At 44.3% G+C, this 24,556-nt stretch overlaps 1 pseudogene; it reads right to left on the minus strand.

Moving 5' to 3' along the window:
* Positions 1-19,477: 19,477 nt before the first annotated feature.
* LOC148542454 (U2 spliceosomal RNA) lies at positions 19,478-19,610 on the minus strand (annotated as a pseudogene).
* Positions 19,611-24,556: the final 4,946 nt, after the last annotated feature.

The raw sequence follows: 24,556 nt of genomic DNA on the forward strand, positions 1-24,556 counted from the left end.
AAGAGTGCACAGTAATTATACTGAATCATCTATGCTCGTTATTCATTTGTGATTAGCACAAAGTAATTTGAGATTAGTTCAAATACAAAATGATGTATTTGAATAAGACTGAGCATTTTTGTTGTTGTGTGATTCAGTGTCTGTCTATCCAGAAATTGCTAAGATGATTCTTAACAAAAAAATGATTATTTCCAAACTAACCTTTGAGTAAAAGCAGACTGTTGATACACACAGAGTAATCCAACTGAGTTATGATTGGTGTTATAATTAGATCTGTAGTAATTAGCAAGATGAAAGGCAGCCTGTCTTTTTAAATCACAGCTGACAGCATTAGGAAATGTGTTAATACATTAGCTTTATGTCGCACATCCACTAGGTGATATTAATGAGCGATTGATCGATAATGATATCGTGCACTGTAATGTCGAAAACGACCAGCGATTTGCGCTCCCGCTGGTCGTTTCCGACATCAACCATCGCCCGAACATGACGATCAATCTGCCGATAACGACAGATTGGTCATGTTCGGAGATGATGGAGGGTGCCTGCACTAAACGACTAATCGTTCAGTGTAGGCACTGCAGGGGATGAGGAACGACGGTACGATTCCGATGTTGTAATCGTACTGCAGGCTTGCCTACCCTCCCGATTTGGCCAGGAGCTCTCGGCCCCCCGGAAAGGCAGGCAAACCTCCCGGAAGCCACCAAAAGGCAGGCAAACCTCCCGGGGAAGCCACCAACCCTCCCGACCCCCAGAATAAACTATAAACCCCCGCACCAGGGGGGGAAATAACGGCCTTGTGAAGAGGGGGCGGGGCCATGATGATGCGATCGCGTGCCCCTGCCCAGGTTCCGTCCCCAATGTGACATAAATGTCCGGATCTGCCCCCCGCTGTTAGCTGACAATCAGATCCCTCTCGGAAGGAGGGAGCTGATTGTCGACAAGTATGTCGTACTGTCTTTCCCTAATCGCCAAGTGGATGTGCCCCTTACCTTATACACTTTTAGAAATAATTTAATGTTAATATTTCATATACATTTGGACATATTCATAAGGTCGACATTCAGACCATGTAGACCTTCTGAATGTCGACTCTATGATTACATAAATAACCGAAGTTCGGATAGATCTGAGGGCATATAAACACCTAGGCAGGGATACGTGTAGTTAATAAATTAGGTAGGAAGGTTAGCTTAATGATTGACAGGTTGTCGCTGTGTACGGATTGGTGTGTGCTGATTTAGGGGTGTGGTTAGTAGGAGTGTGGGTAGGTCTGTAGAGTTAATCTGCCTCTTTTGAACTTGATCTCCCACCCTCCCTCCCCGATTTTTCCTTTTGTGTCTTGTGTCGGCTTTATTTGCAATGGCGGGAAAGAACGGCAGTCTATATAAAGCGTCCACCTTGCTGCAGTAATTGGCGGTGCGCCCCCCTTCAATGCACTGGTTAGGCTGATTTTACCCTACTGGGGTCAGCGGCACCTCTCGTCGGAGTGGGCTAATAATAGTGCATTGGGATGGGGGCTGGATACCGTCCAACTTGCCAGAGAGGGATATCGGCCCTTGCAAGTTGTTGTATCACTCTGACACTTGAATTGGGATAGTGGCCCTTTTCAGTGAGTGCATCACATCCTTGCTTAAGTCAACTGGGGCGTCAGATGACTTGCCGCTCTTTCTTATTCCACCATACTATGTTGTAAAAATAAATAAAGCTGACCATATGTTTTTATCGCATATACTTTGTCTGTCTCTTTATTTATAGTTAAGTTGTTATAACATGTTTATGGTTGCACACATTATCTGCCGATAGGTAGTTTAACCACTTTAAATGATTATAATAGTGAATAGAATTCACATTTGATTTATGTGACCAGTATGAAAGCACTTTATGTAACAATGCCATGATTATATACACCCTAGCTATTGCTTAACTACGACTCCCAAGATCCCATGCAATCTAAAATCTCTGATCTAACTTTAGCAGCATACATCATATAGTATACACATGCAATAAACCTGACTCAGTGGCTTTCTGGCAACAAGGCATGTTCCTATCTTTATGAGTCATATAGTTTAGTCTAGCATTGTGTCTTTGTTGAATAACACCATTGCATACGGTCGCGACAAAAGCAAGATCTCAGGCTTGGCGTTTACAACGCCAGTGAATTTTAAGAATCATAGCGCTCTTGAAACACAATACATTGAGGAGATGCTTAACATCAAACAATGCATACGAGAGCTCCGTCATGCCAGAACTGTTGTCACCCACCTAAGTATAGTTAGTATAGATGAAAGCTTGCCAACAAGTACAGTTTGAGGTCTTATACAAATATTTCCTTCATGCTAACTGTATCAGCCATATGTTGCAAGCTTTACTGTCACATACTAAAGGTCCTCTTATGCCCTTAACCTTCTGAGTGCTGGGCAGACTATCACAGTCTAGAACAGTTGTACATTGCCACAGTACTGTAAGCTCTTTGCAGACTGACAGGTTAGAACTAGCTCTGAAACTAGACCCTGTTGCAGGGCTGGATTAACAATGGGTCGGATGGGGCTGCAGCTCCAGGCCGCTCACAAAAATAGGCCCACTGCCAACAGAATCTACTGTAGGCAGGAAATGATTTTTGCAGCTATAACCTGCTGCCTGTGACAGTGGGCATCCGAGGACCCGCCCACTGAAAGCCCGGCGGGCCAGCATGTCACTCCCCGACTACCTGTGGTTCAAACATCAGACATGACTAAGCTCCCCCATGACTACATCCCCCTTCAGTAGTCACACCCACGCTATGCTGGTCACATCCTCTGTGGCAGTACACAATAGGCCCTTTATAAATTTCAGCTCCAGGGCCAAATGGACCTTTATCTGGCACTGCTCTGTTGAGTAAATGTAAAATTCTATTAATATACACAAATAATTTTTCCCCAAAATCCAATTTCTGGCGATTTGCCAAATAATGCCTTATTGCACTTTTATAAATATTTTTGGGTTACATTATTACCTCTATCAAAGGCTTCTAGGTATGCAGCAGAGATCCATTTTTGTAGCTGAGTTCAGCCATTTCATACATACATACATACCACACAGCTTTGCTTAAAAACAGACTAGAGCTGATCTCCACAACTGTACCTCTAGTTTTGTCACACAGGAGAGGAGGAAGCAGTGCACACAAAGCTTAGCAATGATAAATCTCATTGATATACGGACACACTGTAAAGCTAGGTACACACTAAATGATGTCTGTACCCAGCAATGTTACCGACAATCCCAGGGCCGTCATACACACTGGGCAATCTGGTGCCCGACCGACCGATATACCGGTCCCCTAGCGCTGCATGGGATCGTCAGCCGCATTGCCTGATCTTACATGCTGCACATAAGATCAGGCGATGAGGCTGACGGCCCCATGGGAGCACGTACTACACGATGTAGTGCATACACACTACACATTTTTAACGATTTGTTGTTCCGATGTGTTGGAATCGACCAAATCGTTAAAGCTATTGGGGGTCATTCAGACCCACTCGCGAGCGGCCGTCCGCTCGCAAGTGGGTCGATGGTCCCCACTGCGCATGCGCACGACAGAGGGAGCTCCTTCGCTCGGAGTGTCTCATCAAAGGGGGCGTGCTGTCGATGGTGACTGACAGCACGCCACCTTTGGTGGGCGTGCCGGGGGCGTGCCTGCCAGACGGAGGCGTTCCCAAGGGAACGCCTACCGTCTGAAGCCGGCCCCACTGACATCACTAATGATGTCAGTGGGAGTGATTTTGGCTCTGATAGAGGCCTTGCGGTTGAAAAACCCAACCGCAGGCTTTTACTCGCAGTTCCGATGGTCGCGATGGTCAAGACCATCGCGACCATCATTCTGCATGCTCGCATATGCTGTGGGTGGTGACGCTCCGTATTAATGGAGGTGGGCCCTGATTCAGATCGAGCGCTCTGGTCAGAGCGTCCGGCTCTGAATCAGGGCCTTTGTGTAGTGTGTAGGGACCATTATCTCCCCAGTGGATGGTTGTGCAAAGTGACCTGGAGGAAACAAACATGTTTTTATAGTTATAGATCTTAATAATATGGCTTCAAAATGTGCACAATGCCTAAATGAATCTGATCAAAATTTATGGAATTTTTTTCATTCCTGTCCATAAATACAGTTTGCAGAAGCTACCTATCTGTCTGTCTGCATGCACAGTCATTTGTCCATACCTGCCAAAATTCCTGAGTTAAAAGAGGTTTAAAAAACATCTTGATAATCTATCCCCCTGGATTAGCAACTAGTGTTAAGGTGCACCTAAGAATAAAAAAAACATTCCTGATTAGTAAATTTGGACATTTGATGTTATGTCTCCAATCTACCCAAACCACTTCCAAGCCATAAAAGGCTATTCTAATGCTAAACTAAGATCCATTTGGCTAAAGAAAATTGGGACAGCGTAAAACATTTTGGGCTCTATTTACTACAATTCGCATATTGAATGCAGATTGTAGTGTGATATTACCGAGTGAATTCACATTGCGAATTCAGGCAATATCACAGGGATTTACTACAAATCCCTCACAGGGACAGAGCTTGCGATAAAGCTCTGTCCTTGCGAATCCCCTTCGGAGCCTTATCACGGTATTTTCACCAAAAATACCGTGATTGAGTGCCCGCGCATGCGCCGACTGGTCGCCGCTGCTACCCCCCCGGTGCTAAGCCCCGCCCCCGTGATCACAGACCCCCACGCGACCCCCCCTCCCCCCCCGCGACCCCCCTCTGCCTTAATTACACTTACCTGCATGCTCCGGGCCTCCGGTGATGTTCTCCATTCCTCCGGTCAGGTGATCTCCCATACTGCACTGGGGCCCGATCACCTGATGACTGGGCAGCAGTGCACTATGGGAGACCAGCTGACCGGAGGGGAGTCATCACCGGAGGCCCGATCACCGGTCCCTGGAGTCAGGTAAGTAAATTTTTTGTTTTACTATTTTTTTTTTCAGTAATCAGCTTGCGGTCTGTTTAGATCACACAGCTGATTACTGGGACCAACTCCCGGCTCTGCCCACCCTGTTAGAGCAGAGCAGGAGGCCGGTAACCGGGGGAGACCCTGGATAACGCCACCTCCAGGTGGCTTTATTATCACAGGGCTTTCCCCGATATTTTTTCACATTTTATTTTTAGTAACTCTGGTCGGATCACATTTCCCATTACAGTTATGGGAAATGCGATCTGCTTTACTAAAAATAAGTGATACTTAGGGGTTGGAGTAGAATTTTACGAATTCTACTCCAATTGCCCTGTAATATAATTATAGGTGATACTAAAATAATGTGAAAAGGGTATGAAAACACCCTTTTTCACTTTATTTTAGTCAAAATAATATTAATAAATAGAGCCCTTTGTCTACATTGGGTACAGGCCCCATGTAATGCGGCCACATGAGAGCCAAATTGCTGAATATGTCCACTTAGACCACCAAATTATACCAAATATTTGTATATTGGTAGAAAGTGAAACAGTAAAATTATCAACGTAAAGTCCATGGACTTTCGTTAATTTAAATTCAAACAATCTTTATTACATGTAGAGATGTAACTTTTTGTGTTTTGGATCTGGATCTTTCTTCGTGTTTTGGATCTGGATTGGTTTTGCCAAAACCACCCTTCCGTGTTTTGGGTTTTGTGTTTTGTGTTTTAGATCTATATATTTTTGGAAAAAAGCATAAAAACAGTTAAAATCACAGAATTTTTTTTTTTTTTTTTTTTTTCCTACGCTATTATTAACCTCAGTGGCAGACAGGATAGCAGTTTGAGAAACTAGGCCCCAAAGAGTACATACTTGGCACTGCTACTTTGTTGATGAACGTGTGGCTAAGGCGCACACAAACACAGAAAAAGAAAAAAAGAAACCGTTTTAATTTTTTGGGGCTCTTTGGGGGTTACACCTCCTTTCAACAGACCAGCCGGCCCTTGACTTATGACACAGGTGCACGCTTGGCACTGCTACTTGTTGATGCACGTGCGGCTATGGCGCACACAAACACAGAAAAAGATTTATTTTTTATTTTTGGGGCCACTCTGGGGGTTACACTACCCTTCAAAGGACCAGCCGCCCCTTGATGTATGACACAGGCGCACGTTTGATGCTGCTACTTTGATGATGCACTTGCGGCTAAGGTGCACACAAGTCACAAACACAGAAAAAGTTTACATTTTTTGGTGCACTCTGCAGGGACGTAGCTAGGGTAGTGCGACCGATGCCATCGCACAGGGCACCACAGGTCAGGGGGCGCTGTTTGGGCCTCTCAATTTTCTGTTTATTATCATTCTTGCTTGTAGATTCCTCTTATTTTATCCCCAGCATCTCCTGGCCTCTCTTATTTCATCCCCAGAGTCTCCTGGCCTCTCCTATCTCTTTACCTGGCCCTTCCCCTTGAAGCCATGGCCTTTTTTAAGTGCATTATGTCCCTTTGAAAAATGAGGGGGGCGCCAATGTGCTTTCTGGCACAGGGCACCAAAAAGTCTAGTTACGGTTCTGGCACTCTGGGGGTTACACAACCCTTCAACAGACCAGCCGGCCTTGAACTTATGACACAGGCGCATGCTTGGTGCTGCTACTTTGTTGATACACGTGCGGCTAATGCGCACACAAACAGAAAAAAAAAAGTTTTTTGCACTTGGGGGGAGCACCCCTGATGGACAGAGCACCCCCTGGACAACAACACAGCACCCCTTTAGGACTACAGCCTTTATGGGACAACAGCACTGCACAACACAGCCCAGCCAGCCCCTATCATTCCTAGTAGATACTGTATGTACTGTTCCACAGTGTAACTGCACCTCAGAGCATGTGGATATCATTGTGCACCCTCCTGTAAAGCGCGGGATATTCCTGCACATGTGCACAATTCACCCTTTCATTTTGTTTAAATAATCATGTTCTGGAAATTTAAATATTGTTTTTAAATTCAGTGCAAAACTAGCCACACTTAAGAAAAGTGTGTCCATGTCTTCCCATGGGATGGGGAAAACATTTTCACCCCACTGACACCAACATCTAGGCAGGGCCGGATTAAGGGCAGGGCGACAGGGGCGGTTGTCCTGGGGCCCCCACACATACGGGGCCCCCACACACTATTTCCAATCCCCGGCCGCTTGTTCTAACATTTCCCCGCTGCTGTCCCCCGGCAGCTCAGCTGTTCTCTTACTGCGGCTGCCGAGTACTCAGCAGACTCACTACAGTGAGTCACTGTAGTGAGTCTGCTGAGTCCTCGGCAGCCGCTGTAAGTGTGACAGTCACAGTCTCGTGAGATTATGACGTCAAATCTTGCGAGACTGTGGCTGGTCAGTCTCTGAGAGAAGAGCGTGGCTGTCTGCACTGTCTGTATAATATATATATATATATACACACACATACATTTAATCTATATATTATATACAGTCAGGTCCATAAATATTGGGACATTGACAGAATTTTCAGATTTTGGCCTCTATTCACCACCACAATGGCTTTGAAATGAAACAAACAAGATGTGATTTAACTGCAGACTTTCAGATTTAATTTGAGGGTAATTAAATCCAAATCAGGTGAACGGTGTAGGAGTTACAACGGTTTCAATATGTGCCTCACACTTTTTAAGGGGCCAAAAGTAATGGGACTATCAACTCAAAAGTTATTTCATGGACAGGTGTGGGCTATTCCCTCATTATATCATTATCAATTAAGCAGGTAAAAGGTCTGGAGTTGATTCTAGGTGTGACATTTGCATTTGGAATCAGTTGCTGTCAACTCTCAATATGAGATCCAAAGAGCTGTCACTATCAGTGAAGCAAGCCATCATTAGGCTTAAAAATCAAAACAAACCCATCAGAGAGATAGCAAAAACATTAGGTGTGGCCAAATCAACTGTTTGGAACATTCTTAAAAAGAAAGAACGCACCGGAGAGTTCAGCAACACCAAAAGACCCAGAAGACCACGGAAAACAACTGTGGTGGATGACAGAAGAATTATTTCCCTGGTGAAGAAAAACCCCTTCACAACAGTTGGCCAAATCAAGAACACTCTCCAGGAGGTAGACGTATATGTGTCAAAGTCAACAATCAAGAGTGAATATAGAGGGTTCACCACAAGATGCAAACCATTGGTGAGCCACAAAAACAGGAAGACCAGATTAGAGTTTGCCAAACAACATCTAAAAAAGCCATTACAGTTCTGGAACAACATCCTATGGACAGATGAGACAAAGATCAACTTGTACCAGAGTGATGGGAAGAGAAGAGTACGGAGAAGGAAAGGAACTGCTCATGATCCAAAACATACAACCTCATCATTGAAGCATGGTGGTGGTAGTGTCATGGCGTGGGCATGTATGGCTGCCAATGGAACTGGTTCCCTTGTATTTATTGATGATGTGACTGCTGACAAAAGCAGCAGAATGAATTCTGAAGTGTTTCGGGCAACATTATATGCTCATATTCAGTCAAATGCTTCAGAACTCATTGGACGGCGCTTCACAGTGCAGATGAACAATGACCCGAAGCATACTGCAAAAGCATCCAAAGAGTTTTTTAAGGCTAAAAAGTGGAATGTTATGCAATGGCCAAGTCAGTCCCCTGACCTGAATCCGATTGAGCATGCATTTAACTTGATGAAGACAAAACTGAAGGCAAAATGCCCCAAGAACAAGCAGGAACTGAAGACATTCGCAGTAGAGGCCTGGCAGAGCATCACCAGGGATGAAACCCATCGTCTGGTGATGTCTATGCATTCCAGACTTCAGGCTGAAATTGCCTGCAAAGGATTTGCAACAAAGTATTAAAAAGTGAAAGTGTAGATTTAGGATTGTTTAGTTTGTCCCATTACTTTTGGCCCCTTAAAAAGTGGGAGGCACATATAGAAACCGTTGTAATTCTTACACCATTCACCCGATTTGGATGTAATTACCCTCAAATTAAATCTGAAAGTCTGCAGTTAAATCACATCTTGTTTGTTTCATTTCAAAGCCATTGTGGTGGTGAATAGAGGCCAAAATATGAAAATTCTGTCAATGGGCCTGATTCAGAGCCGGACGCTCTGACCAGAGCGCTCGCTCTGAATCAGGGCCCTCCTCCATTAAAATGGAGCGTCCTCCTGGACGCTCGTATAGCTGTGGGTGTCCACCCACAGCATATATGAGCGTCCAAAAAGATGGTCGCGATGGTCTTGACCATCGCGACCATCGGACTTGCGACGGAAACCCTGCGGTAGGGTTTCCCAGCCACAAGTCCTGGAGTGATTTTGGCTCTATCAGAGCCAAAATCACTCCCACTGACATCACTAGTGATGTCAGTGGGGCCGGCTTAAGACGGTAGGCGTTCCCATGGGAACGCCTCCGTCTGGCAGGCACGCCCACCAAAGGGGGCGTGCTGTCAGTCACCATCGACAGCACGCCCCCTTTGGTGCGAGACCCGGAGCGACAGCTTGGCTGTCGCAGTCCGGGTCTCGCGCATGCGCACGACGGAGCTCCCTCCGTCGTGCGCATGCGCAGTGGGGAACATCGACCCACTTGCGAGCGTACTGCCGCTTGCGAGTGGGTCTGAATGACCCCCAATGTCCCAATATTTATGGACCTGACTGTATATATATATATATATACATTTAATCTATGTGTATATGTATATCTATATATATATATATATATATATATACTCCCAAAGGTGCAGCTCCCCAGGCGCTTTGAAAGAATCACAATACCGGCATTTAAAATCAAGCAACGTTTCAGTGCATATTTATTAGCACTGTCATCAGGCTATCATGCTAATAAATATGCACTGAAACGTTGCTTGATTTTAGATGCCGGTATTGTGATTCTTGCAAAGCGCCTGGAGTGCTGCACCTTTGGGAGTTTATGTGAGTTATAGTGCTGGCACCCGGCCACATTGCTACATTACCTGGACAGCTGGACCCTGCATATTTCTTATATAATGCTGGTTGTTACATTATACTTTTTTTTTCTATAACATTGCCCCTATATTTACTTTGATTTTATTGATTGGGGCCCCCACAAGTTTGTTGCCCAGGGGCCCCCACAGACCTTAATCCGGCCCTGCATCTAGGCCACCAACTATATGAGCTTACCCATAACAAAAGTTATGGGTAAGCAAAAGTAGTGCATAAGTTTGCATGTTATTTCACAAAACCTCCATTACACTGCAGGAATTAGTTTTTTCAGGAACTTACAGTGGTACATACTACATGCATTTCCATTCCATGTCTTTACACTCTCACTTTGCACAAGCTTACATACTGCTGGTAGTAGAGCACATACTGTATGTATTTAAGGTACCCTATTCTCACAAGCTCGTTGCTTAACTGTGTTTACCACAAGGGATATATGAAGGGCCTGGTTAAGGGCAACATGGGTCTGGGGCTGAAAATGTTCAAGTGCCTATACTGAGAAGTGGATCAGCTGTGATCAGTGCTGTGTGGGTGTAGCCAGTGCCATGTGGGCATGTACATCCACTACACTATCAGCCCCACTTCATACTTGCCTACCTTTAGAATTCCCGGAGATGAGATGCAGGTGAACAGTGATGGGGCGGAGCCGGACTATTTGCATCATTAGACCCCACATCCTCACTGCAAAATGCAGTGTATTGTGCATATTTGGCGCAACTATCATAGAATCACATAATTAGGCACCATCCCCTCCTCGCCGATTCCATGTAAGAATCTCCCCATTCTACCCACTTCTCTAGGAAGTGGGCGGGATGTGGAAGGAGTGCCTACTCTCCCGGAGGTGCGGAGGGGCTACATGAAAATTAGGGAACCTCTCGCAGGTTCTGGAAGAGTAGACAAGTATGCCCCATTGTCTTCCTAAGTAAATTCTCAGGTAAATTCCTAAGTACCATAAATAAAAATAGAAAAATTGCGTAATTTTGTGAGAAAGCAACTAAAACAATTTTAATACTTATGATTGTTGGCCGACTAGGCAGCTGGTCATCACCATGCTGCCATGATAATGGGCCTATTTTTATGTGGAGGCCTGGAGCTGTAACTCCATCCACCCCATTGTTAATCTGGCCCTGATTATATATGCATAAATTATGAGATTTAGGCATGACTGTACCAGTAGAAAGGTTCAGTCCTGATGTTCTTAGGCATGCCTGCTTCCCCTTCTCTTCATTATGCTACACATAACGTTTGCCACAAATTATTTTATTGTGAGAGGATTATCACAGTCTAGTAACATTGGCAGCCGGATTCTGGAAAAAGACATAGGGGGGATTCAATTGGTGGCGAATGGTGCACATTGATGTTGCCGCGACGTTTAAATGCCAGCAACGGTAGCCTGTCTCGCACCTTTCGACCCCGGCCGGCCGAATGCCCGACGGGGTAGCAAACACTTTTATGCAAGATCCCACTGTCGCGCTGAATGGACTGGGCGAATAGATTCGCCCTTAGTTGAATTCCCCCCCATAGAGGTTCAGGGGAAAAGAAGTCAACAATAACAATATACTGCAAACTGGTTTGTGCCATCAAAGAAACAATGTAAAGTCATTTACCAACATTATTTTATTTGTTTACAGTTTTCCATTAATATTAGATGAATACGAAAAATAAAATGGGTTATTTTCTTCAAGTATTAAAATCCAGTCAGTGTTGAATTAACATTTCAGACGAAAAAGCTATAGGCAAGGATTGCATTTTAGGTAAATTTACAAAAACTGTGTATTGGGGGTTTATTTTCTAAAAGCTGCCAATAATCAGTATTTTTGCCAGTGGAATTTAAGACAGCAATACTATGACATGCTAAACCAGGTGTGCTTTGCATTTAATTGTATTGCTGTTTTAAATTCAGCTAGCAAACACATCTATAATTGGCGGATTTAAAAGTTTAGTAAATAAACCCTTTAGAGTTATGAAATACATATAGGGCGGGATGCATCATCATCACATGTTTCAGGCATACTTGCCTACTTTTGAAAAAGCATTTCAGGGAGATTGTGAAAGCAGCACCTATGAGCGCGTGTTACAGTGGGCGTGTACTGATAAATCTGAGAGGCGTGTCCTAAACCTGACTTACATCCAAATGTAAACCAGCCCAAAAGCAGTTAGTAAGATCTATTTCTTGATGAAAACACACTAATACTTTACAGAAATTCATAGGGATCATTGTGCCTTATAATAACCAATGCAAGGAAATTACACTAATGATCCCATTTGAATGTATATATCTCTGTTTTTTGATATAACAGCTTCATAATGGGGGTAAGGATGAAATGAGGGAGATTGCTAGACTCTTCAGAGAGACAGGGAGATTGCTACTATTTCAGGGAGTCTCCCTGACAATGAGGGAGAGTTGGCACGTATGGTTTCAGGCAATACATCCCACCACTTATCACATACATAGCGGTGTTTATTAACGCTGTATGCATAAATAAATGCAACTAAAAGAGCTGTCCTTTGCATTGTGAGGACTTCTGGGTTTATGACCCAGGAGTCCTACTGCACAACCACGGCTGTCATCTGTGCATGTGCAAGCTGCAGGTAGGATTATTCGGATCCCTCTCAGGTAAATTCTACGGTAAGAAGCCATAGGATTCTATAGATGGTGCTGCCTTTCCGAAACAAGCTCCGGAAAGTTTTGCTTTCTGGAGTTTGGTGCATACCGGCACATTGCAGCCCCATAGAATTCTATGGGGACTGCAGTGTCGGCGGACTGCTGCGGATACCTCTGATATTTGCTGCGGATCACTTTAATGCATGTGAGGATTGCAGCAAACCTCCAAAAATGGTCGTTTTCGGAGGTTTGATCATATTTTTGGGGTTAACACATACCGTCCATAGTCTAGGACTATACATAATTTTATATGAAGCCTTCAGGATACTTTGTACTTTAATTAAGTTAGGACATATTATTTTATGGAATGAGCTAGAATCCTGGCATTTAAACACTTGCTCTGTCTGCCTCTCTGACACATAAAACCAGGACTCTGTGATAAGTCTGCTTTCACTTATGTTACAAAAAGTGTACTGAATCCTCTGTATCAACACCCCCCCATCCCATGTTCAGTCCTCCGATCTCAGTGTGACTGGAGCCAGGGAAATTAACACCATATATATATGCAATTCCCAAAGGACTCATACTGAGCAATTTGTGTGTTGTGCTAAGCAAACAGATGTTTTTGTTTTTCATGTACAAACTTCTCTGGGCATCAAGTCATGAAACCGTCACAGAATACAGAGAGAATGTGAACATCTCTGCTTGTTTAAAGCTGTCTGTGAGTCAAGGGACTGTGCTATTCATTGCTCAATGGGATGAATTCCCATTGGAAAAAGAAATATTTAAAGTGTACATTCCTGTATACAGTAAACAGAAAATAATTGTATACTTTGTGAATATGTTATATATTTTTGCATTGAGGTCTTGGATTTGATTGCCATCATGGCTCTAATTGTGTGGAGCTTGCATATTCTCCCGGTGCTTGCGTGCGATTCCTACCACAATTCAAATATATACAGGTATGTTAACTGGCTCCCGACAAATATTATCACTAGTGTACGTGTGGTAGGGAAGTTAGATTGTAAGCTCCACTGGGGCAGGGACCGATGTGAATGGCCAAATATTCTCTTTGTATAGCACTGTAGAATATGTATGTGCTTATAAATAACTGGTAATAAATAAATAACAGTGCTATGTCTCGTGGTGGCCATTTTGTGGGTGGCACCAGTCAATCAACATTGCCCAATGTATAAGCAAATACCACCCTGTGCACCCCACTAATATTAACATGTCTCTTCTCTCTCCTATTGCAAGATGAGCTGAACAGGTGCTGGTATAGACCAACACTTACATAGAACGCAATCTTTAGACTAAATACACCAAGACAATTGGGTTTAAATGATGAGCAGTGATGTTCTATCCCAGAAGATATCTCTTGAGGTCATCTTGCTCCAGACTGTCTGACTTCCAATGGATTACTTTTATATAACTACAGCTTTTTTGTCAGGAACACTCACTACCTGATCTGTGCCAAGAGAAGGCTACCAGAGGATTTGTATTCCTTTTGATTATAGTTTTCATATTATGACTGGCTAAGGCTTGATTCTATGAACCCAATAACCAAGGAGGTTCATTCCATGAGCAAGAGCATGCCACTTCTGAAACTGCAGGTACTACTAACCCTGGGGAAAGATTACTGAATGATTCCATGATGGGAGACCAGCAAGTCCTGAGTCTGTTAACTAGTTACAGGACTAACAAAGAAACATGCCGGAGAAAGGTGAATAGTGGGTACAGTAGCTGTTTAGTCTTACTGGCCCATATCAGAAATCGCACATCTTTTGCTATATTTCTGGAGAAAATATATGATTGGGTGGTCGGTAAATCCATTTCTTCTACACCACACCACCCCTTCTGCAGGTTTTCCTAATCCTGCCCTGTCTCCTACGCTGCTGTTAATTTTATAGATATGTGCAGGACTGATAAAGAGGCAAGTCTTCCTTTGGTGGAGAAGTTAGCGCACTAAACAGGGTATTTGCTGTGAATAACACCCATGTGCATGAGGGTTTGCTCATTATATTAGCAGTCATAGTGCTTATGTGCCTGTGATGTCATACTCTACATTTAGTCAGAACACATACAAATATATATATATATATATATATATATATATATATTTATATGTCACTAGACCATACTTTAGATGTTGTATTTTGAGAAGGATGTCATACCTCAGTTAGACTGACAGGATGACTCTGGGAAGAAATAACGGGTTTATGATATAGAAAAGACAAATAATGGGAACACTATTGAATGTAAACATTTAAAGCAGATTTAATAAATCATCATAGAATTTAAGCATAGAAAGGTGCCCAACGCAAGACACCAAACATGGCTGGGTGCCGGAGAGAGAGAGAGAGAGGAGCTCAGCAGGACTGAGTACTTACCTGATCCTAAATCTGGCATAGCTGGATCCATCCTAGATGAGGTTGGCATCACAGCGGCCTGTTAAGCACGCAATGCATCCTTGCTCTTTTGAGGACAAGCAGCATCCTTTCTATGGCAAACTTGAATCTGATAACATTCAAGTTCAGCCAATAGACATTCATATATTCAAAATTGGTGCTGACTTATTGCTCCTGGTGCATAGACCAATCAGGAGCAACCATGTCAAGCCAATTATGGCTCATCTCATCATTGCCACGCCCCTTCACTCCAGCTTATTTAGCTGCCACTTACAGGGACAGTGCAGTTCGTCGGCAGAGGGTAAGTAGAGAAGAGCTCCCGAAGACAAAATTGAGAAGACTGTTAGACAGCTGTGCACTCCAGCATTGTCTTCTCTCTCTACTGCACATGCTGGGTACTGAGATCCAGAGTCAGCAGGGGGCGTGACCTCCGACCTGATGACGTCATTGTTTAGTTACTGCTCATGTGCAGCTGGTGCCATCTTTAATGTGCACAGTATCACAGTACTGTGCTCCTGAGGTGAGACACCTAAATATCACTGTTAACCGCTGCAATACCACTATTTTTCTTCCACTGATACCGCTGTGTTACCACTGTTACCTGTTACCCTGTTGATATCAATAAACGCAGCATCCTCGTTAAGGCCTCTCTATGTGGGCTAACAGTCATTTTCACTTCCACCTGACACCTATTGTAACCACCCCACCAATAGGCTTTATCAATAAAGGCGCCATACTGAAGGTGAGAGTGGATGGAGTGAGGTAAGTGCACGACTACACAACACCTCATCATATAAACGTACAATGGGCCTGATTCAGCGTTGTATGGTATTGCACAGCCACAGGGAAGCGACCATACTTCCAATATGTGAACGCAGCAGGAGGCGTCTAATGTAAATAGATGCCTCCTGCAGCACAGTCCAAAGTTCACATACGGGAGCCACACCATCTGCAGTGAATCCCAGCTGGCGATGTTTATGGCAGTGTTTGGGGTGGCAGTTGGTGTTGCTTCCCTATTTGAATTTTGGACTGCCCCATCTCTGGAGCCACCACTGCTCCTGATCATAGCTCAGATTTGAGTGCTGCATCCTAAAACACAGCATCAGATCTTCTGCAAGACTAACTGAGGCCAAAAAACAAGGGCAAAACATTTTCCGGAATGGAGGCTGGCCCCACTCACTCCTGCCCCCAAAGGGCTGCAGCCTGTCAATCAGGCTGCAGCTTTTGCTGTACCACTCAAGACACTGGGCCTGATTCAGACCCACTCGCGAGCGGCTGTCCGCTCGCAAGTGGGTCGATGTTATGCACTGAGCATGCGCACGACGGAGGGAGCTCCGTCGTGCGCATGCGCCAGACGCGACGAGCGAAGGAAAGTCCTTCGCTCGTTGTGTCCGATCAAAGGGGGCGTGCTGTCAATGTTGATTGACAGCACGCCCCCTTTGGTGGGCGTGCCTCCCTGACGGGGGCGTTCCCACGGGAACGCCTCCCGTCAGAAGCCGGCCCACTGACATCACTAGTGATGTCAGTGGGAGTGACTTTGGCTCTGATAGAGCCAAAATCACTCCGGAGCTTGCAGTTGAAAACCTCAACCGCAGGCTCCGGCTCGCAATTTCGATGGTCGCGATGGTCTCGACCATCGCGGCCATCAAAAAGCACGCTCGTATAGCCTGTGGGTGGTGACCCACAGCTATACGAGCGTCCAGGAGGACGCTCCATGAAAATGGAGCCCGGCCCTCATTCAGAGCGTGCGCTCTGCTCAGAGCGTACGGCTCTGAATGAGGGCCACTGTTTTTTGCCTCTATTTCCCCTATAAAATATACATTACTCAATATTTTTTAGTTACAGTAAGCCACTTAAATTAGCCTAGACACAACTGCACAGAATAGACACACAATACAATTTTTTTCTCAATTAAAGTGAGTTCTTGTCACCATGTAGCGCTGCATCAGTTAGTGTGTTGAACTACGTATATGGGGGCTGTGCAATGCTGAACGCAGATTATGGGGAATCTGCGCGTGCACAGGACCCATTCTGTGAGTGTGCAGAATGGGTCCTGCATAATCGCACGAAGTCCCTTCGATGCCTCTGCCTGATTGACAGGCAGAGGTATTTAAGGGGTGGCGCAGGGGTGGCCAGCATTCCCAGAAATGGGGGTAGGGGGATGGTCGCGATGGTGATCCCAGCCTGAGACCTCGGTCGCAGTGGGGGGATCACAAATGCAGCAGGCTGTGTCATACACCTCCTGCTGCATTTGCATATTTGCAAGGACAGAATTGCAAAGCTGCCTGCATGCAGCTTTGCAATTCCGTCCACTGCTGAGTCACCCCCATAAGCAGCAACTTTTACAGAAGGAATGGTTGCTGACTCGCTGTTAAAAATTTGGGTTCTCCACATGTATACCAAAAAGAATCATTAATTAAAAAAATGACTCCATAAATAGACAGCAGAGACTCTCAGGAAGAAACAGGTAAGTTATTGTACAATATAGCAGTTCCAGAAATATCAGTAGCTACTATCTCTTCATAACATGGCAAATATAGTTACAGTTGGAATTAGTAACTGCAGTACACTAAAAAAGGATTTAGTGCTCATAATATGACTGGCTAAGGTTTACTTAAACTTTATAAATCTTAAAAATGAACTAAAAGACATATAAGCATATCAGGCCAGTGTTGTTCTGAATAAGACCAATCCAAATTTTGGGCTTGGTTCTGTTTTAGCCATCATGACTACAATCAGAACTTACACTGTAGGCTGAGGAGCGCTATGGCACTGCCTTCATCCTCAGTGCAGACAGGTAAGCTTAGGAGGCGGTCTCTAGGATCTGCCAAACTCACTGAGAGGTCTAACCTTTGAAATACGATACAGCACATGCGCAGCATCTTCATGCATCTTTCTTCCTGGTATTCATGCTCAGAGCCGTAACTAGACTTTTTGGTGCCCTGTGCCAGAAAGAGCATTGGCGCCCCCTCATTTTTCAAAGGGACATAATGCACCCAAAAAAAGGCCATGGCTTCATGGGGAAGGGCAAGGGAAGAGATAGGAGAGGCCAGTAGATGCTGGGGATGAAATAAGAGGAAGCTACAAGCAAAAATGATAATAAACAGAAATTTGACAGGCCCAAACAGCGCCCCCTGCCCTGCGGTGGCCTGTGCGATGGCACCGGCCATACTACCCTAGCTACGGCCCTGTTCATGCTGACTAGATGTTACTCCAGGGAGTAAATTTACTAAAAGTTGGTTTTGCTTTTAAAGCAAAACTGACCATTATCACCTTCGTGCAGAAATGGGACATTTATCATCCGTTGGGTTTCAGCTTCAATCGAAGCCTGACAGCAATGTCAGTCGGTTTCTGCTCTAAATGCTGTCAGTTTTAACATTTCAGTTCAAAACCAACGCAAAATAAAAGTAAAAAACGATTAATATAATCTGTGCAGGCTTCTTAGGGTTGGGTATGGCATCCCGAGGGTCAGTATAGGCAGTCAGAGTGCCGTCAGTGGAATCAAAACTGTGAACATTTTTCAGTAGGTATTCTAAGTTTAACGCTAACCCCAACCCTAAACCAACCCCTCCCACATCCTAACCCTCCCCTTCGGCATCCTAACCCTCCCACAGCCTAACCCTTCCCTCCTCCCGCAGCCTAACTCTAACCACAGCGCTGCAGACCATACGTGGCATCATATAACTAAAGTTTATTAGCAATTACAATAACAAAACTTACTGTTTGAAGTTGACTGCATTTTGATCTGTCGGGCTGTCAGCAAGCCAACTACTTCCCACTTCTTAGCTGTAGAAGGATAAAAATAGATAAAAGGAAAAAAATGTGTGGTGTCCCCCCTAAAACCATAACCAGTCCAATAACTAGTCCCCAACCTCTCACCGGAGTGGGGTCCCCCCGATTTTCCAGTAAACAGCACCAGGCTGAACCAGCTGGGGGCTGAGGGAGACACATAGCATGGGGGCCCCTGCCATAACATAAAGCAGCCCTGGACTGGTCAGCCAATGCCTGGAATTTCCAGAGGAACCCCCAGGCCTGGACTGAAGGCCCAGGGGTTAATGGTGTAAAGAATAGAAAATTATATTGTTCTTTATAGTGGGACTACAGGTCCACCAAGCCTGCCCAGGCATGCTAGCACTTGTGAAACATGCCCAGAAAGTAAGGGTCTGCTGTCACTTGTAGTCCACCTGTAAAGAGGGAAGTCCTTTATTTAAAGAAAAAAATCATACCAAACCCATTGGATTTTCTTCTCTATGGTCCATGTACTAGTCCACTGGTCTTCAGAAAACAAATAAACAAAAATCCAGACACCAAACGGACTGTACTGTACACTTGGTGCAGTACTAGTGCGTAATAGCAAGTTATTGTCGGTAACTCTCATAAGAATGAATAGGTTAAGCGCTGAGCCTGGGAGCTCTCACCTTGTAGACGGTGGGTAAAAGACTATGCAATGAAATAAAAAGTGTTGCCGGAAGTACGAGTGCACAGTGCTCTCATTCCTTACTCTTTGCTTTGTGAAGGTGTGTATTCCTCCGCTGTGCATTTTGGGAACTGGCTCATTGGGCTCTAAGCAGCTGCCCTCCTGGCATCTATAGTACCAAGGCAGCACTACACCATCAGGCGGGTGAGACTAGGCCCATCTGATAAGAACAGATACTACATTTGAACTTAGCCAAAAGGCTGAGAAGCAATGTAATGATTACAACTATTAGAAGTCCCCTCAAATATCCAAGATGGTATGTAGTCAGTAAGTCGACATTCAGAATGTGGCCATGTACAGAATGTTGACAATCAACATGTTGACATTCAGTATCGAGTCGACACTCACATAATGTTGACTTTCACAGTTGACAGCCAATTTTTTGGTTAGATTAGGGTTAGCTGGCAATTAAGTTTAGATTAGGGTTAGGCTGCTGCTTAAAATAAAATTAAAAGGGAGATCCCTTTGTCAACATGCCGACTGTCAGCATTCAGTGTCAATTTGACATGTCGACATCCTGTACATTTTGGGTTGACATCCATCCAAGACCTGTCTAAAAGCACTCAGGCTATGATCGTCTGCATTGAAATGATCACAGAACTCCTCAGTGCCTTACAGAATACTTATGTTTAAAAGTAGGGAGTACGTATGTTGGAATATGTGTGTACAATGGTGGTGGTATGGCAGAGTGTAGATGCAAACCAACGTGAGTCAACGAACAGACCAGTACTTAACCAGTGGGGTGGTTTATTCTGCAGCAATCTGAAATGTACAACCAGACTCACAGTTATGCATACATAGACTCATCACATGAAGCGGAGCATACAGGTCATGTGTCGGTGACTGTATGTGGGTAGCTGTGCAGGATACAAGTGGTACCAGCATCATGGATTAGCAGTAACACACTCTTTGCTAAGTGGAAGATGTGGCACTCCAACACAGTAAGAAGATGGCGCCATGCATGCGCAGAAGTAAAGTCAGTGGCCATCTTGGTTAGGTACTTGAAGCTTCCCTGTAGGAACCAATATGAAGTAGGAGAAGTAGCACTCTCCAACTTCAATAACATTATCCTAGATAAAACAGCATATTGTTAAGGCTAAAAACAAAGGAAGAGTTCTGCAAATAAAGAGCCAAATGATTGCATGTACTACTACAAAGTTGAGGTTGATATGACAACAACAAAAATCCCTTCTTCTGTGAAAGATGCTAATTTAATATCAAAAGTTGTTTTAAATGACATATAATACATTTTATGACTTATCCTCTTCATAATATGTTCAATGAAGGCTTAGGAAATGCAGAAAGAGTTCAATTAGCTGCTTTTAATATCTATGAACCGTGTAATAAAATATTTGTTTCTTAAGATTAGGTGTACTGGCACCATTGGTTTTTATCTTAGATTTGGCATCATAAAGGATGAAATGTCTTGAAGAATTAACAGTAACAACGGGATAACAAGTGACATCATCTTGTTTTGTGGGAAAGAAATGAGGTGAAGAACCAAAAAAGTGACTTATGACCATTTTATGGACCGTCTTTTAGATAATCATTTCCACAGACAGTTATCTGTCAAACACATTCAGAGGATAATAAGACATCCTGCTCAAGATTTGCCTTTTTAAAGAGATGTCTCCTCAGTATGAAAGAAATGTCAGAGAGACGCCAATATAAAAAACGTGTAAATAATATAACCTTTTTGTGACAGTGATTACTCGTCAGTGTATCTATTCCATTCAAGGCAATAAGCTTTTTCTGTAATATCATGTTATGCTTATGTCCATTTGCACATAGAGCTGAGGAGTTTTCCCATTGAAAATCAGGGTTGTTAAAGTGCTGTGAGTTATATTATACTTTACATACGTACTGAGGGGCATCAAACAGACATCATCAATTCTTGCCTGTATGTCCAGCACTGCATCACAAGCATGAATAATCTAAAAGGACACTGATTCCCATGTCCACATCCCCAAACAGCAGGAAATGGGCACTGAACTTGCTGATACTGTCTTGCCACCTACTTAACAGCTCACTTACATTATATGCATAATATATTATTGCAAGACGCATGGTAATCTGGAATCCCGAATAAGATTTATTTTTGTTAGTGTTGTGGTAAATGTTACCTTCTGTGAGGAGTGTTTCTTTTTCTACTTCTTTTCTTCAGTAGCACGCTCCTTACTCCCACTTTCACACTGCAGCAGAAAGGCAAGAATTTATCCCCCAGAGACAGAGAGTAATCAGACCAGAATTTGTGCCAAAATAAATCAATGTTTTTTTTACCAAGGGAACCACCATAAAGGCTAAGGTGGGACACGTGGTTTAAAAAATTACCCAGGGTAAGGTATATTCTATTTCAGCACAAAGTAAAATAAAACCCCCAAATTATCAATATTCACAACAAATTGCACTTAACTAGTACAGCAGAATTCTCACGGCTATGATTCACTAAACCACTAAACAAAGTTACTAAGATCAGTTATTATAATATTCTGACTCTTAACTTGATAAACTAAGCCTTATACACTACAAGATATGTACTAAAACTTCCTATACACGGGATGTAGTTATGAGGCCGGCGGTCTCAATCCCGACAGTGGAATCCCAGCAAGGGATTTAACATATGCGTCAAAATACCAACGCCAGCCCAAATGAAGGTAAACCTGGGGCGCCCTTAACATTAGCCGCAGTGGGGAGAGGGTTAGGATTAGGGAGTCCAGCAGGGTTTGGGTTAGGTTTGGGGGGGTAGATTAGGGATAGGCACCGCTTGGGGGGGGGTTAGGCTCCCCCAGGGAGAGATTAGGGCTAGGCACCCCGCCAGGAGGGTTAGGTTTAGGGAGTGGTAAGAGGGGGTTAGGGTTAGGCACCCCTGGGGGAAATTAGGGTTAGGCACCACTAATGGAGGGTTATTGGGGTCATGGGAGGGTTAGGATACTTACCTGCCCCAGTCGGGATCTCCTGTTGGGCATCAGCCACCGGTATTTCAATCCCATTCCCTATATGCTTATCTAAATATTAATCTTACAGGCCTTTTTCTTTCAACTTACTACAGCTTCATCACGCTGTGCTTCGAACACTGGTTATATGCCTCACTCAGCTAACTTTACAGGGACGTATCTATAATGGGTGCAGGGTGTACCGCACACCCTGCACCCATAGTATTACTTACCCCTCCGTAGTCCCACGTCGGCGCGGTCTGGCGCTGTAAAAATGACTGGAAAATGGTTGCCGCAGCCATTATCACGGTAACCTGCGCATACTCTATAGACTCTGGGCGTACTCTAGTGCCCAGAGTCTATAACTCTGGCACTGGCCACGCACAGCTCAGTGCGCTTCCGGCTGCCAGACAGAGAGGAGGGGGCCCATGTTGGAGACTGCACACGGGCCCCCTCCTCTGCACAAGGGCCCCTGTAACTATAACTCTGATTACTTTAATAACTAATATGTCCCAGAACACTAATACAAGTTAATTTCCCCTGGGAGGTTTGGACTTTAGAATTCGTGGTTGCATTTTGGTCTTTGTGTGCACAAGTTGGGGCCCTTCACTGTGTGCTGCAGTGCTGTTTGATACAAATGTTAAAAGCAAGTGTCTCTCTTTCTCTGTCAAAATGACAGCTTGTGTAAGTTTTATCTCACCCAGAGCAGAACTCAGCGGAGTATTGACGTCCCATCCTGCAGGTGTATACAGCTTACACTAAAGGTATCAATGACCACTTATTGGTTGCCTTACTGAAGCTGTTACAGTAGCAGCTTAGTACTAGAAGCTTGATGGACTCTGAAACAACTGTCCTTAGACAAGGTATTTACTGTACAGATCGATTTTAGTTCCTGCTGGTTTCTGTGTAGCTCTAACTAGACTGGAAGTATATCTGCTGCTCCCTGGACCTCAATCTGTACAACTCACAGGGCCTCACAATCATCATTCTGGTTCTCGCTCAACTGGTTTCTCTACTCCACAACTGAACTGCTGAACAGTGGGAAAAATGGCTACTTTCCTCTGCTCTGCAGATCTCCGCCAGAAACAGTATCTCCACATGTCTCCAGCAAACGGCAACTCAGACCATAATACCATAATACCACTTATTCTGGGAATGCGCAGCAGCAGCTTCTGTACAAGCTGGCCGGTGTGTGTGAAAGGAAACATTGTTCCTATACACCACTGGCCTGCAGGGATGGCATGGGCACGGCATGGCAGCCGTCCTTCTCAGTGGATATTCCCGGCTGTAACACGGCGACCGTGCCGTGCCAGTGTCGTGTGAAAGGATCCACCCGCTTCCATCCACCACTAAATTTCACACCCGACAAAAAAGCGCCGGGATTTTTGCCGGCCGGTGAAAACCAGAAGGTGTGAAATTGCCCTAAGGCATAAACATGTCACTGCTCCTCACCTCAGCTCATTCCTGCATCATCACGCCACTCTACACAGTGCTGCAAATGTCCTGCATCTCCCAGGGCTCACCCCTTTCTCCTCCTCCTTGGGTTTGCAGGGTTTCCGCGTGTAACACTCTGCCTTAGCCGTCTGATATCTCCTCTCCTCGGGTGCATTGCACATGCTACCAACCTTTCACCATTCCCATGATATTCTGGGGAATGTAGCTTCCAATGGAGCTGCAGTCCTGTGCAACAATCATCAGGCTGCAAGGAGGGAAACCAATCAAAGTGATACCCGCAAGGTATTACAGTAAATCATTCTGTTGGCAGGGATAATTCTTCATCATCTTAGAATTAAGTAAAAATAAGTAAGTGTAAAATGAAAGGAGCCAGCTAGCCATCTCAGCAGGACTTTCACAGTCTACAGGGACTCTACCTTTGTTCTATATTAATTCACTAGGATTTCATATCTCAGGAGGATGGCAGCACAGCTCTTAGAATATTGTTGAAATTAATACTCCATCTAAAAACAAATAGTTCACTGAGTTAATAAAAAAGCAAATTGTACTTATTCAAATGTAACTTTACTCATGCAAATGGAAGGTTCGTGGTGAATTGGCATTAAAACAAAGCAGTCCAGCCAAACCTAAAAGAAGACAGCATTCCAGCCAGATTGATTGAATTTTGCAGAAAAAAGTCAGTTTACGGCAGGTATCATTAAGTTACATTGAGTCACATCTGCTAAAGAATTATTGCTGGCGAAAGTATTTGTTGGGTATTTTCCTACCAG

The sequence above is a fragment of the Taudactylus pleione genome, unplaced genomic scaffold (assembly GCF_031769625.1).
Source record: "Taudactylus pleione unplaced genomic scaffold, aTauple2 ptg000012l, whole genome shotgun sequence".
In the NCBI taxonomy this organism is placed as follows: Eukaryota; Metazoa; Chordata; class Amphibia; order Anura; family Myobatrachidae; genus Taudactylus; species Taudactylus pleione.